Below are 14,563 nucleotides of genomic sequence, written 5' to 3'. Positions count from 1 at the left end.
CAGAAAACGCACATTTCATTGTGATATTTGGTATAAATTACATGAACTATAGTCAACAGAAAGTAACGTTAGCCTAGCTTGTTATTAGCAATAGCCATTTAGCTTAAAATCCATTGAGATCAGGATCTCTGTCACAAGGGTGACCTGGCCAAGAGGTCGACAGCACGTCATAAACAGGAACATACAAGTGACAGTACACATTAATACATACAGTTTTGGTTGTAGATGCAGTTCTGTTTTCAGAAAAGATAATAAAGAAATAAGAAAAATATAATAAAATACTACATAGTTTGGGCGTTGGGTCTGTTTCTCCTGCGAGTGAATTTGATTGATTAGCATTGACTGTGACAGTGCACAGTGAAAACAGCATGTGTTTTCTTCATATGCCAAATATCGTAAATTGACATCATCGGGTAGAAAACAGTAAAAATGACAAACTTCAAGGCAAAAGCTCAGAATGACGACTAGAAATAATACAATGCATGTTTTTATGCTTTGATGGCTGTGGGACTTAACAGTATGAATGTGATAATTTTGTTAGACTTATTGTAGGAGCTGAGCTGGAAATTGCATTATTAAACAAAAATACACAATCTTGCCAAAATGTATGCATGAACACAGTCAAAATTTTCAAAAAATAAAGAATGAAAAGGGCATGAAATGCACCAAAAATGACCCTAAGGGTTAAAAATAAAAAATAATCAATATACATAGCATTTAGAAGGATGGCGACATCATTTCTAGTAAAGTTTCAGTCTTGTTCAGACTGTGAGAGCAGCCTGTTACACATTTTTGGGCGCCGTTTCCCAGAGTTAATCACTGTACGAGGTGGCGGGGAGCTGCAGGAACATGGAGGCTGTTTGAGTGGGAACAGGGTCAATTAGTGAACTTGAACTCCAGAGGTCACCGAGGGAGAGTTCACCACCTCTGAGGAAGGTCACGACCTCGCCGTTTACTCGACCAGGAAATACACACACGAGCACACACAGTCACACACCCATGCCACGGCACAGAGGTCAAAGTTCACGGGTTAACTAAGGGAACTAACAGCAACTGGAGGCAGAGAGGAGAGAGGAGTTTTCTAACCTGCATCTGGCCTCCAGATGGTTTGTGAGTCATCTCTGGGTTAGACACACACACAACACACCTTCACACACACGCACGCACACACACACACACACACACACACACACACACACACACAGTTTTGGCTTCCCCCGCTGAGACTAGATCATTCCCAGGTTGGGTCGATCGGGGGGTAAACTCGACACCTGACTCTCTTACACACACACACACACACACACACACTTGCAAACAAACAGGAGTGTGTTGTTGCACACACTCCCGACACATGTTTCTTTCGCACAAATCATACTCACACATGTATGGAAAAACACCTGAGTCATTCCTCCGCCAGCGGAGAGTTCACGGCGAGGGTGAGCTGTCGAAGAATGATCCTCGGAGGTGTCAGAGCGAGGATGAAGAAAGAGCGAGAGATATATGTGCAGAATATATGAAAAGATGGAACATGTATGTGGGATTAATAAGAACAATAGAGGACGGATAAAACAGATTGAATTTCGGCGAGGCCACATTCCTCTGACAGTTTGGATTCTGGGAAAGAGAAATAACCTGAAGGTGTTATTTTGGGCAACAAGGTGAATCTGTGTGATCTGAACAAGCAGAGACACACTGAGGCTGATAAGACGTACGCTCCCTCCGCTTCATGAACTCCTGTCCTCTTTGTGGTCATTTTGCGTCTTCTTGTGGCTGTTTTGTGTCTCTTTATAGTTATTGTGCATGCCTGTGGTCGTTTTGGGTCTCTTTAGAGTCATCTAGTTTCTACTTGTGGTTGTTTTGTGTCCCTTTGTGGTCATTTTGGATCTCATTGTGGATGGTTTGTGTCTCTCAGAGATTATTTTGCATCTTGTTTAATTTCTTTTTGTGGTCATTTTGTCTCTCTGTGATTATTTTGAGTCTCCTTATGGTTGTTTTGCGTCTCTTTGTAGTTGTCTTGTGTCTCTTTGTTGTTGTCTTCATTTTCTATCTCTGTTGTTTTTTGTCTTTTTTTGTGTCTCTTGTCATTTTTAGTCTTCCTATGTTTGTTTTATTTTTCCTTGAGGTTTTTTTGTGTCTCTATAGTCATTTTGTCTCTCCTTGTGGTCGTTTTGCATCTCTTTGTTATCATTTTGTCTCTCTTTATGGTTGTTTTGTCTGTCCTTGTTGTCATTTTGCATCTCTTTATAATCATTTTGTGTGTCTTTATGGTCATTTTGTTTCTCTTTTCCTTTTAGTTTTTATGTCATTGTGGTTGTTTTGCGTCGTCTTATGGTTGGGGGGTTTGCGCCACACACTTAAACAGTCATACACTGTAGACCCCGGTGAAATATCAGGAAGGTATGAAATATTTTATTTATCGCCCAGGCCTACGGGTGACCTCATGTGTCACTGTGCAAGCTGTAAAATTATCAGAAACTGCACAAAGACTCAAGTTAAAACACATTATTTCACCCACAGAGAACACTGAGATGATCTGATCCACATCAGAAAACACACACAACCCTAAAATAAACTTCCAGCACTGATGAAGCCTCACATTCACAAAGCATCTCTCAAACACAACAAGCTGGTAGACTAAATAAAAAAAGATGTTTATTGTGTATAAAACATATTGTGCCCACTTGTATCATTCGGAGAAATCTGCTGCAAACGCGGCAGATGGAATCAGTGAGGAGCACAAAGACGTGCTGAAATCCTCACAGACATTTTGTTTTCTCAGTGGATCTGCAGACATGATGACTGGATCCCCGCTGCACAACAACTCATGAATGAGCCCATTTCACAAACTTGTTTTTCGTTCTTTGATGACCCGAAAACAACTTCATGACAAATCAGACCAACTTTGAACTGCAGTAAAGCAGTTAAGCATGAGTGAGAGCCTGGACCCAGACATAAATGTGATTGTTGTTTTAATTCTTTAAAGACATTGTTTGATATTTTGGAGGATGCACTCAGTCTTTTTTGCCCAAAATTAGATGAATGCATTGATACAACTCTCATGTCTACCTTTCTATTAGCTTAGGCTGTAAACAGGAATAGTTATCCTGACTCTGTCCAATGTTTAAAAACCCACTTAACAGCACCTATAAAGTAGAGGTCTTCATGGGTCGACCTGCAACCAGAGACCCAAGACCTTACCAGCGACCCATACGTGTTCGGGTTGAAATTTTAATATTGTCAGTTGTGTTCTCTTTGGATCCTGGTCTTGCTGACTTAGGATCCGATTACAAAAGTAAAAGTAAGGAGTGACAAGTCCAAAATTGCCTATTAACAGTTAGTCCTTATTTATTTAATCTGTACACAAAGGAAAATATAAAAATGAAAAGTCGAGGTTTTATAGAAAAATACGCAGCCACAGCCACAACAATATAACTTCAAGATTTCTAAAAACCTGATATACTGTGATACCGTCTAAGCGTTGCATAAATCTTTTCATATCTCAGCAAAAAAACTTTGAGTTAATTTTTTAAATTTTCTCAGATACTTTGGAGCAGATGAACATTTCTAGGTGTGAGAAGCCCCGAGAGATGATTGTTAATTAAATTCACAAGAGTCTTGTTTGTCTTGCTTTGAAAATGTCCTCATCATGATGTTTTTGCATCTCAGGGCCACCGTCGTTGAGACTTTTGTTGGCACCTGTGTTGCCGGCCCTCATAGTGCTTTAAGCTGTTTGTGTCATTTGCCATAACAATTCAGAAGATGCAGGATCAGCCTGGCACTCTCGAATTTTTGTAGCCTGAGCTAAAAGGCAGTCTGATTTTGTTGAAGTATTGTGTTGATATTTAATCTTATTCCTCATCTTCTTCTTCTTTTTCTTTTTTTCTTTGGCTGAATCACTGCCACAGTTGTCTGGGTGAAGTGAAGTCCAAAAGGTTGCGGGGGCTGAATGAGCATGTTGTCTGGCAGGTGAATCTACAGCGGTTTACAATAAAACCACAGCGATAAAAGATCAGAGATACTATCTGGTGACTACACACACACACACACACACACACACACACACACACACACACACACACACACACACAGAGGGAGATAGGGCAGAGATAGAGAAAGGCGATGGAGGTCACAACCTTTGATGTCTTCCTGAAACTGTTATGAAACCTGGATGTTTTGGTTTGGCGCTGACGCTCCGTGGAGACACACACCTTCAAATACAGACAGAAACATGCATAAACAGCTCATAAACACGTATAAAGTCACTCGGGAGAGGTGTGAGAGGTAACACACCACTGATGTTTGTGTTGTTTTGGGTGATTTTATTTTGACGTCCTCCATCTTTCGTCTGCCAGGAAATATGTGTTTTTATGAGTCCGTGCTTGCGATAGTTGCAGCTGGAGGCTTGTCCATACTTCCCATTCTTGTGAAGGCGATTTATCAAGAGTGAAGTTTGGGATAGTCTTCAAATTTGGCACAAATGTTCACTTTGATTCAGAGATGAACTAACAATATTTTGATCGTCAAAGGTAAAGGTCACTGAGACCTTGGGTCCCATTCTTGTGAAGATGATATCTCAAGAATGCATTGAAGGAATTCCCTCAAATTTGGCACAAACATCCAATTGGACTCAAACATAAATTGAATAAATTCTAGTGGTCAAAGGTCAAGGTAACTGTGACCTTATGACTGTACCATTCTCTTGAATGCAATATGTCAAGACTGCATTGAGAGAACGTCTTTAATTTTGGCATAAACCTCCACTTGCTCACTCAAGAATGGACTGATCAGAGTTTGGTGGTCATAATCAAGGTCACGGTGACCCTGTCCTAATCATTCTAGTAAACAGCACATCTCACAAACACAACGCTGTAAATTTCTTGAGATTTGTACTCAACAATGAACTCATTTAATGTTTTTGGTCAAAGATGGGTCCCTATGACCTTGTGTCTGACCCATTCTTGTGAACACGATATCTCAAGAGCTCATTGAAGGGATTTCTTCAAAGATGGCACAAATGTAAACAGTGAGTGCAACTTGACTGATTTGCGGAAGCGTACAACCACGAGGCTAATTCTAGTTTGATTGTTTGAAAGTGGTCGGCGTCAAGACAAAGAAGATGCTGCGCCGCTTTTTTACGTGTGTTGTCCATGAATTTGGACTTGTGTGCAAAGTGTTTGCTGTGAGAAAAAAATGCTGTAAAACACAAATACACTGCAGATCAAAGTTTAAGTGAACCTAGCTTGTGTGCTTTTTTAAGTGTATATGAATATCTGTGTGTGTGTGTGTGTGTGTGTGTGTGTGTGTCCCTTGGCCTCTGCGAGCCCTCTGTCTCCCGCTTGATTTCATTTCCATATGCTTGTGTCTGATGGTGTGTGTGCGTTCATGTGATGGTCTGGGTCAGAAATAAAACACTCATTAGAAAAATATTCCACTCGAGCAGAGCGAAAGAAAACATGCTGTAGATTTATATACACTGCACACGTACACACACTGCAGGCAGAATAATGTGGAATATAAGATTTACCGTCATCGTGGGGAATCAAGAAGAAGAAACTTTTTAGATTTGGAAAGAAAACCTCAGTTTTACCTCGATCACTAAATCTCTACTCTGTCTTCTTTTCCCTTAATCTCCTTTTTCTTCCCCTTCTCCTGTAAATCGTGCTGTTTTCTCTTTCCTTGCTGTCATTTTTATTGACTTAAACTCGCCTTTAACCTCATAGATTTCTTCTTTCTGTCTCACCTCTCTCTGTGAACAAATTTTGTTGATGTCCTAGTTAACTTTGTTCCATTCAATAAAGGAAAAATATCTCTTTTATTTGTGCCAGGGTCTCCATGGTCATGGAAAACCTGGAAAAGTCATGTAATTTCATAATCACACTTTCCAGGCCTGTAAACGTCATAGAATTTGTTTAAATCATTCAAAGTCTTGAAGAAATCAAAGAAATTTGTTATGTGTAGTAAATGGAATAAAATTAATGTAACATAACTGTGACTTTATTTTCTATAGCTGATAAGGTAGCTTTAATGTGTTGACATGTGGGCAGGTATCGGCTGTTTTTGTTTATTTGTTCATCAAGAATATTTTTTAAGCACTTTTGGCTTTAGAGGAGAGACATACAATTTATTAAAAAAAACATGAACGTGATTTTTTTAAATGTTATTGGCAATAAAGGTTATAGAAAACCTTTATTGTCTTTCAAATTCTTTAATTTTCTTATTTATTTTAACAACATTCAAATCTACTAACCTTTAGACTTTTAACAAAAATTCAAAATATATAGATTTTGAATAATCCAAAAAAGAAATTAAATAAATAAATAAATAAATAAAAATCAAACGAAATTAAACAAACTAAACCAAACAGCAACAACAAAAAGCTCATCCAACCCACCACTGCACCGCAATGCCTACACCATACAGTATATACACATACATACATGAACATCCGGATTTTTATAGAAAACATAAAAGTTTTGTCGATTTTTTTCTTTTTCTTTAAAAATTTTTGATGATTGCTATAAAAAACCTTGAAAAGTCATGGAAAAGTTTGGAAATTTTTTCCAAAAGAAAATGTGTGGGAACTCTATTGTGCTCACTCGGTTATCTCACGTCTGCCGTTTCCAGAGCTGTCAGAGCTCTCTGCACTTCATCCTTTGTAGTTCTTTGTTTCAAGTCTTTAAATATTTAACTGCTGTTCCTTTTTTGCCCAGTATGAAAAACATTTTCCAAAATGTCTGAGTATGCTTCTCTACCACAGTTTACATGGATCTTTATTAGTTTATAAAGAAGAAGGTTATTTCAGGATGACCAAATCTGGGAAACTCTCTCCCATCCTTGTTGCCTTGCAGACGTATTTTCACATCAGTTATTCTTTCACTTTAATAATATTTATTAAGTCATAACAGAGTTTCTTTCTTGTTGTCATTTCAGTTTGAATTTCCTGCTGCTGAAGACTTTCATGCTGATCGACTTCAGGTAAGAGTTTTTTTTTCTGTCATTGAAGCCGCACAAATGTTGACTTGGACTCAGCAATTAACTGATTAGATTTTGGTGGTCAAAGGTCAGTCTCATACCTTTGAGTGCAATATCTCAAAAGCATCTTGAGAGAATTTATTCGAATTTGGCACAAACGTTGTCTTTAATTAAAACATGATAAGACAAGAATTAGGTTGTCAAAGGTCAAGGCCACTTTGACCCGTCTCTCACAATCTTTTGAATGTCTCAGTAACACCTCGAGGGAATTCTTTAAGTTTGGCACAAACGCCCACTCTGACTCAGCAATGAATTGCTCTGAATTTGGTGGTCAAAGGTCTCAGAGGTCAAGGTTACTGTGACTTCATCTTTCTCATTCTTTTGAATGCAATACCTCAAGAAGATTTAATGGGAATTTCTGTAAATTTGGCACAAATGTTCACTTAGAGTCAACAATAAAGTGATCAGATTTTGGTGATCAAAGGTCAATTTCCCTGTGACCTTGGATCCATCTTATCCTCTTGAACGCTATATCTCCTAAACACCTTGAGGGACCTTCTTCAGATTTGGCACAAACGTCCTCTTCATCTGTTTTACATATGTAAAGTGCCTCATTTCTTCACCTTGCGTGTGAAGAGGCTTGTTTCTTGACGCCTTGTTGTTTTGATGAACCTCATTATAGAGTAAAAGCACATTCTTGTATCGCTTTATAGCGCTGTTATACACACACACACACACACACACACACATAAGAACACACACGCTCCTTTTGGTGTTTATAGTGAAATTCCTCTTTTTATTTACCTGTTTGGTGATCGTGCCCATGTGCTTGTTAAAACAGGTCTGTTGATAAAATGAATCTACATATTAACACATCATGCACACGCACACACACTCACACACACACACACACACACACACACACACACACACACACACACAGCTGCCAGTCTGTGTATCTGAAGCGGGTTCAGTTGAAAGCTTTCGGGTCACGGTCTCAAACTCCGTTTTACCTCGCCAAGACATCACTACTTAAGGAAACACAGGTGGGCGAAATTTCTCGAATGCCTTCTCTGAAAATGTGCGCGGTGAGTTTTGCCAGTTGAGGAACAATAACAGTCGTTACTGCGAGGTAAGAGAACGGTCAGTGCAGGGCTTTTTAATTTCAGCTGGATGCCACATTGACCAGTTGGATTTAACAGAGCAGAGAGCTGGTGATGGGAGCAGAGAGGTTTGACTCCTTCCTGCCTCAAAAAATAAAACAAAAAAAACTACACAAATTATTATACAGTGTCAGTTAGCAAGTTGAAATTAATCTATGATTCACCAAAATCATTATCAAAAGACGGTAATAAAATATCCATAAAAATCAACAAGTATTTTTTAAATTAATTTTAAATTGATTTGAATTGTAAATTTTTAAAAAAGCATTACTAAAGTGTCTCAAAAAAGCTAAAATATCTGAAATTAAAATGACTAATATATGTGGACAAATTAGTAAAACATAGTATGGAAACCAGAGTAAAATATCCCCAAAGTAATAATAATAATAAAAAACAGTTAGATATCCACAAATCATGAGTTAAACAAAACAAATACAAAAATATCTGGTAACATCAGTAAAATTTATTTAACATTTTTTTAAATTTAAAAATTATAACCAAAACTTCTTCTGTGTTTTTGTATTTGTAAATATCCCTTTAAAAATATTTTTTTAATATTACCATAAGTTATTAGTCAAGTATTCCCCCCAAAATCTGTAAAATATCTAAAAATTATTAGTAAAAAAAAAAATTACCAGGGAAAAATCAGTAAAACATAAAAACATGAAAATATTATAAAAATAATAAAATGTTTGAACAAAACATGCTCACAATTATTAATAAAATATATTTTACAAACATATTGTAAAAATAACCAAAATGATGTCCATAAAATATGTGTTTGTTTGCCATTACATATGTTATAGAAAGACATTTTTCCTGAGCATATGTTTTTCATTTTTTATTTTTTCAACCCGATGTTTTTCTCCTAAAATTGTCATTAACATAAAATTGCATGTACATAAGCGTTCCATCTGTGGGCTTTGCGTCCAAGTTCTCCCAGCAGGAAGTTATTGTTGGCTGTAAATACTCATTATACTCCCGTAGATCATCACTGGCAGGAAAAGGACAGGCTACTCCGTGGAGGTAAATTGACCTGATTTGACATCTGTGTTTTTATAAAAGTGCGTCCAACCTCCAAACTTTACTGCAAACCCACTTATAGTAAACTCTTCATACTGTTTTTGATAGTCAGAACACTTTAAATTTAACGTACATTCTTTAAAAAAAGAATAAAACTGCCTTCCCGGCATCAACAAACACCACTCCAGCAGCGGTTACGATGACAACAAGATTATAGGGGCAGAGTGGAAGTGGAAGTCCGACTGCTAGAAACCATCCCGACTGCCAGGAAAAATATAGATTAGCAAAATAAAGGCCTTATCCATTTTTTAGAATATTTCTGCAGCCCCCAAATTTCCCCAGTAGAGCCACTAATAGTGCTGCCTTCATGTGCTTCTCAGAAAAATCGTATTTACCGTATTTACGAGTTACGAGCACGTGAGCGGCCCTCCAAAGTCGTAATTATCAGTGAGAAATTTGGAAATTAAAGTTATTAAAGTCTTGAAAAGTCTTAAATTTATATACTTTATATAACTCTATTCTTGCACTACGCTTTATTTATAATAAAGTCTTAAAGAGTAAACTTTTTTGTTTTTAAATCAAGCAGATTTGCTCTGGTTTCAAAGGGTTAAACACTGACGATGGCTTCCTCTCTGCAGCATGTGGCACATCATCGTTTGTGGCTTCAGACAACATGGCTGCTATCACCAAATAAAGATTGGGGGAATTTACGCCGTGACATGATAATTCTTACAGCGATAAAAAACACTAACATCTGTGGGGAGAGAATTATCTGCAATTTAAAAAAATTCGGAGCAATGCACGCGAGTCGACGTTCTCTAAAACAACCGTGTCAGCAATGAAGAAGTCCACCTTCTCTCGCAGTGTAAAAAATCTCCTGCTCAACCTTGACTGGGGCTCCTCTGGAGCTGTGGTTAGTGTTACTGTCTCCGCCCCGGTCGTCCGCTGGCTTCGGCTGTAGTTTAATAACGGACAGTCTGACCACAGAGATTTCACAGATATCCCAACGTTGTCAACTGTTACCTTCACAACTGCGTGTGTGTGTGTGTGTTGTACTTCAGTTTTCTCTCTGCTGCACATTCGCCAGTTTTCCTGCATGTCTTATGAAGCATGCGGCGAATGCTAATGGTCGACTGCCTCCTCCGCCGCTCCTATGCCGCTCTATGCACACATCTGCCAGCGAGTGTGTAGCATCTCCGTAGCAGCTCTAATGCAGTCTGACCACGGATGCTCCGCAGATTGGCCCATCGTGTCATCTTCTCTTTGTGGTGGTAGAAAGCAGACAATCCTTCGCACACGAGGTGCATATTTAAGCCCTAAAACTCATCTCTTTTTGGCCGAACTTTTATTTCAGGAATGTGGAGCATTTTAATGTAACGGAGAGTCCGTTTGGTAAAGGATGCATTTCATCAAGAGGTCAAATGGGCTATTAGGAAGGGGTTAATGTCTCGTACAAGAGCACATTTCTTACGGGATGGTCGTCCTTTGCCTCTTTGAACCTCCCACAAACTGTGGAAGCTACACTGCAACACATGAATTAACTTAGGTACAACATCAAGTTTGATGTTTGCAGTCTGCACAGTGACGGGACCATCTGAGGCTACGATATATGTTCATCATCACTGATTCGCAAGAATAAAACGTCAGTGTGTGTAAGAGAAAACTGTAAACAAACATGGGTTGAGCCCTTGCTATAAAGCAGGTTTCCCTCCCAAAACTTAAGCGAGATATTTAAAATGCCGATAAAACAGAAGTCAGTTTCCACTGAGTGATGTATTCTGACTTCTCCTCTGGCGATAACATCCCAAAAAGCGTGTTGATGGATGGATGTCACACACTGACTTTTGTATGAAGCTCTCTGTGTTACAGTTTTGCGTGTATGAAAAGTGCTATATAAATAAAGTCTGATTGATTGTTGTGGCAGGACTAGAAACAAATCTATAAAACAGATTTATTTAGCCAGAAGTATCAGATTTACTCTATTCTCACACCCAAACCGGGGTCATGAAGCTTTTAGTACCTAAAACTGACAAAGTTTAGAGGAGCGCCAGCATATGTCGACTTGCGTGTGATGATCTACGAGGTGCACATGGATGATTTTGGTGTCTGTGTGCTCATAACCGAACGGGTAAAATGACTAATGTACCAGTTTCCCCCGAAAACATCAGCGTGTCCCTTTGAAGCGCCGAGTGAAAAACGCCACCATTACAGTGTTTTATACTGTGAATGAGAGTTTTTGTCAGGAGGTCAAGGTCAGGATTAGGTGAGAGGTAAAGGTGATCCTGATCCGCTGTCCGTACATAAAAGAGCACACACACACACACACACACACACACACACACACACACACACGTAAAGATTGTAAAGAAAGTGTGTTTTGCAGGGAGTTCAGAGTTGGTGCGGTAAAGAGGTGAAAACGATTCGGCTTTACTCTGTTCTCACACACACAGAGGTCAGAGTGAGGTAATGATGACACTGTTGGCACAATGTTCACACACAAACACACACACACACACACACACACGCATACACACACACTAGAGTTGAGGGTCATGTCGAGGTAAAAGTTAAAGAAGATTTGGTTTTCAGTGGGAGCCGAGAGACTCATAAATACAGACCTGGAACACACAGCAGGGGGAGCGGGAGTACACACACAAACACACACACACACACACACACACACACACACACACACACACACACACACACACACACAAGCAAACAGAATAGTATGTCCACATGTACCGCCTGTAAAGGTATTTAAACTACAGCACACATGTGCATGTATCACAGCAATTAAGGAGGGATATTTAGGGAAATCGTTACATGTAATGATTTAAACGTACGAGATGAACGAAGCTTTTACGGCCGTTGACCGCCGTCCAAAAACCCGACCGTAAATCACAACATGAAACCACATCAAAACTTCGAAGGGGAAGCTGAACACAAGATTTCAAAATGCAAGATTTAGTTGGAATTTCAGTCCAGTGTTAATTATGAAAACATGTTTGTTTTTGCAGAAACACTTTGAACAGATCACTCTTAATCTGGAGGAGCATATTTATAAAGATTTTACAAGTTAGTTTGTATGTAAATTATTGAAATAATCCGCCTTTATCTTGGTAGTTCTTTCATTTTGGCTTCTTTTTGGTTTGTGAACGTATAAAGCAAAATGCTGCCTCGTCAGCAGTCATCAGGTTATAGTGAAGTACATTTAAGACTTTCAAACGTCTTTTTAAAATCACTTAAAATAAAATTTAAGAACAAACTTGCGAAGGAAATACAGTCTCCCTCACCTGATGCTGAAGCTTTGGTGCTGAAGTGTCTCTCCATTGCTTGGGGGCCACTTACAGGAGGCCAAGGGCCAGTCACAGCAACCCCATACATGTTTGTAGGATTTTGGGACATTTCTAGGAGTTTAGGATCTTTTGAGGATTTTAGTAGATTTGTAGGATTCTGAGGAAATTTCTGGGATTTTGTCACATTCCTTGCATTTTAGGACTTTTTTGGGATTTTAGGACTTTTCTCGGACTTCAGGATGTTTCTTGGATTTAAGAACCTTTTTGTGATTTTAAGACATTTCCAGGATTTTGGGACTTTTTGTAGATTTTAGGACATTCCTAGGACTTTATGATGTTTCTAGGATTTTAGAATGTTTCCAGGATTTCAGGACGTTTCTTGAGTTTTGAGACATTACTGATGAAAGTCTCTGTTTTACTCTATAGAGTTGTTTTACCCTGCTATAGTCTACTTGAATTTTTTTTAACTTTGTTTAAAGAATGACAGATAGATACCTTATACCTTGTGCTCATGGCTCTGCACAGAAAAAAATGAATCAGCATGCAGGCTGGCTAACAATGCCGACTCATTGCATGATCTAAATGTGTAAAGGTGGCGAAAAATAGTTATTGCTTGCATAGAGGTGTTGTGTCAAAGTCTGTTACCCCACTGCATATTATCCCCCCTCTGTTGAAATGATGTTCCCTCTATCCCCAAGCCTTCACTGTCAGGTGAGAGAGAGACACTTGCTCACCGGAGCTTCAGTGTTAGGCGAGGGAGAGCGCGGTTCTCTCCGACAGCTTGACAGCGATTGTGACACTTTATAATTTGTAAAGTTAAAAAGCTCATCCTTTAGCGACCATGACAGTGTGTCCAAACTTTCACAGAAATCCATCCCACGGATGATGAGATAACTACCTAACCTAACTAACCTAACTTGACTGACATTGTCATTCCTACAGCGACAGAAAAAAAAACAGTATGGCTTTCACAATAACTCTGGTCTGTAGTTACCTCTCCTGGATAATTGTTTAGTTTGGAGATAATTGCTGGGAAAACAGAGGGCTGGTAGTCTAAATGTGTGTGTGTGGCGGGGTGGACGGGAGGGCAGCGCCGAGGTCCGAGCGAGGCGGTGGGGTCCTGCAGGATCTAGAGAGTCGTAAATGTAAAATACTGTGCTGTAGTGTGTGTGTGTGTGTGTGTGTGTGTGTGTGTGTGTGTGTGTGTGTGTGTGTGTGTGTGTTGGTTCCGCGCAGCGAGAGGTTATCCAAACAAACCACTAGAATGTCAAGTTACGTGCCGACGATTCCTCTGTGTTTTATTGGCTGACTTCACTGAGTTACTCCTAGGTCAGCACACACTGGGGCCGTGTGTGTGTGTGTGTGTGTGTGTTTATGAGTGTGTGTGAGATAAAAGAGAGAGAGAGAGAGAACCTGTTAAGGTGAGACGGACTGCCTGGATATCTATTCTGGTGGGTCGAGAGAGAGAATTTGTGTTTTTCTACCTGTGTGTGCGTGCGATGTGAAAATAAGCATTAAGTTACGGGGTGAGAGCGCAGAAGAGAGGCAAGGGTCAACCAGAGAACAAGGGTTGGCCAGAGGCTCGGTGTGTGTGTGTGTGTGTGTGTGTGTGTAACACTTTGCTATTCTCCGAATCCATAAGACCTCTTGCCCTCTTGACTAACATCTGAGAATGTGATAACTGCAGAGAATGTGAGAATATATTGGAGAGCGGATGGCTGTGAATTGGGAGAGAAACCCGACGGATGTTTCTCGAGTGTTTGACCTTCCAACGACCACAGAGGAAGAGAGAGGGGGGAGGAAAAAAGTCACAATGAAAGTGAGCTGATGTACGTCCACGAGCCAAAAAATGCATCAGGATTTTTAGATGTTCTTGTTTCAAAGAATGTCGAAAGGAAGGAGGATGGAGAGACAGAGCAGGAAAGGAAGAGAGAAGACAGATGAAGGGATCGCAGGACTTCAGTGTCCAACATAACATGTTTCTCCACTGGCCCCGTGCTCGAAGATCAGCGTGTTACCGGCCCTTTGTGTATTTTCACTGGCCCTGCGACCTAACCTTAACTTTAACTCAGGGATACAGCAGCCCCACACATGTTTCTGGGATTT

General features: G+C 39.5%; 1 long non-coding RNA gene across 1 annotated transcript in view; it reads left to right on the top strand.

Moving 5' to 3' along the window:
• The first annotated feature begins 6,928 nt into the window (after positions 1-6,928).
• LOC121961985 overlaps positions 6,929-14,563 on the top strand; it is a 110,203-nt gene continuing 102,568 nt past the window's right edge. Inside the window, exon 1 of the long non-coding RNA XR_006107104.1 lies at positions 6,929-6,975. This is a non-coding gene — a long non-coding RNA (uncharacterized LOC121961985). The remainder of the gene's footprint in view (positions 6,976-14,563) is intronic.

The sequence above is a fragment of the Plectropomus leopardus genome, chromosome 23 (assembly GCF_008729295.1).
Source record: "Plectropomus leopardus isolate mb chromosome 23, YSFRI_Pleo_2.0, whole genome shotgun sequence".
Lineage (NCBI taxonomy): Eukaryota > Metazoa > Chordata > Actinopteri > Perciformes > Serranidae > Plectropomus > Plectropomus leopardus.
The sequence above is the reverse complement of the archived record's forward strand: the minus strand, read 5'-3'. Positions and strand labels throughout refer to the sequence as shown.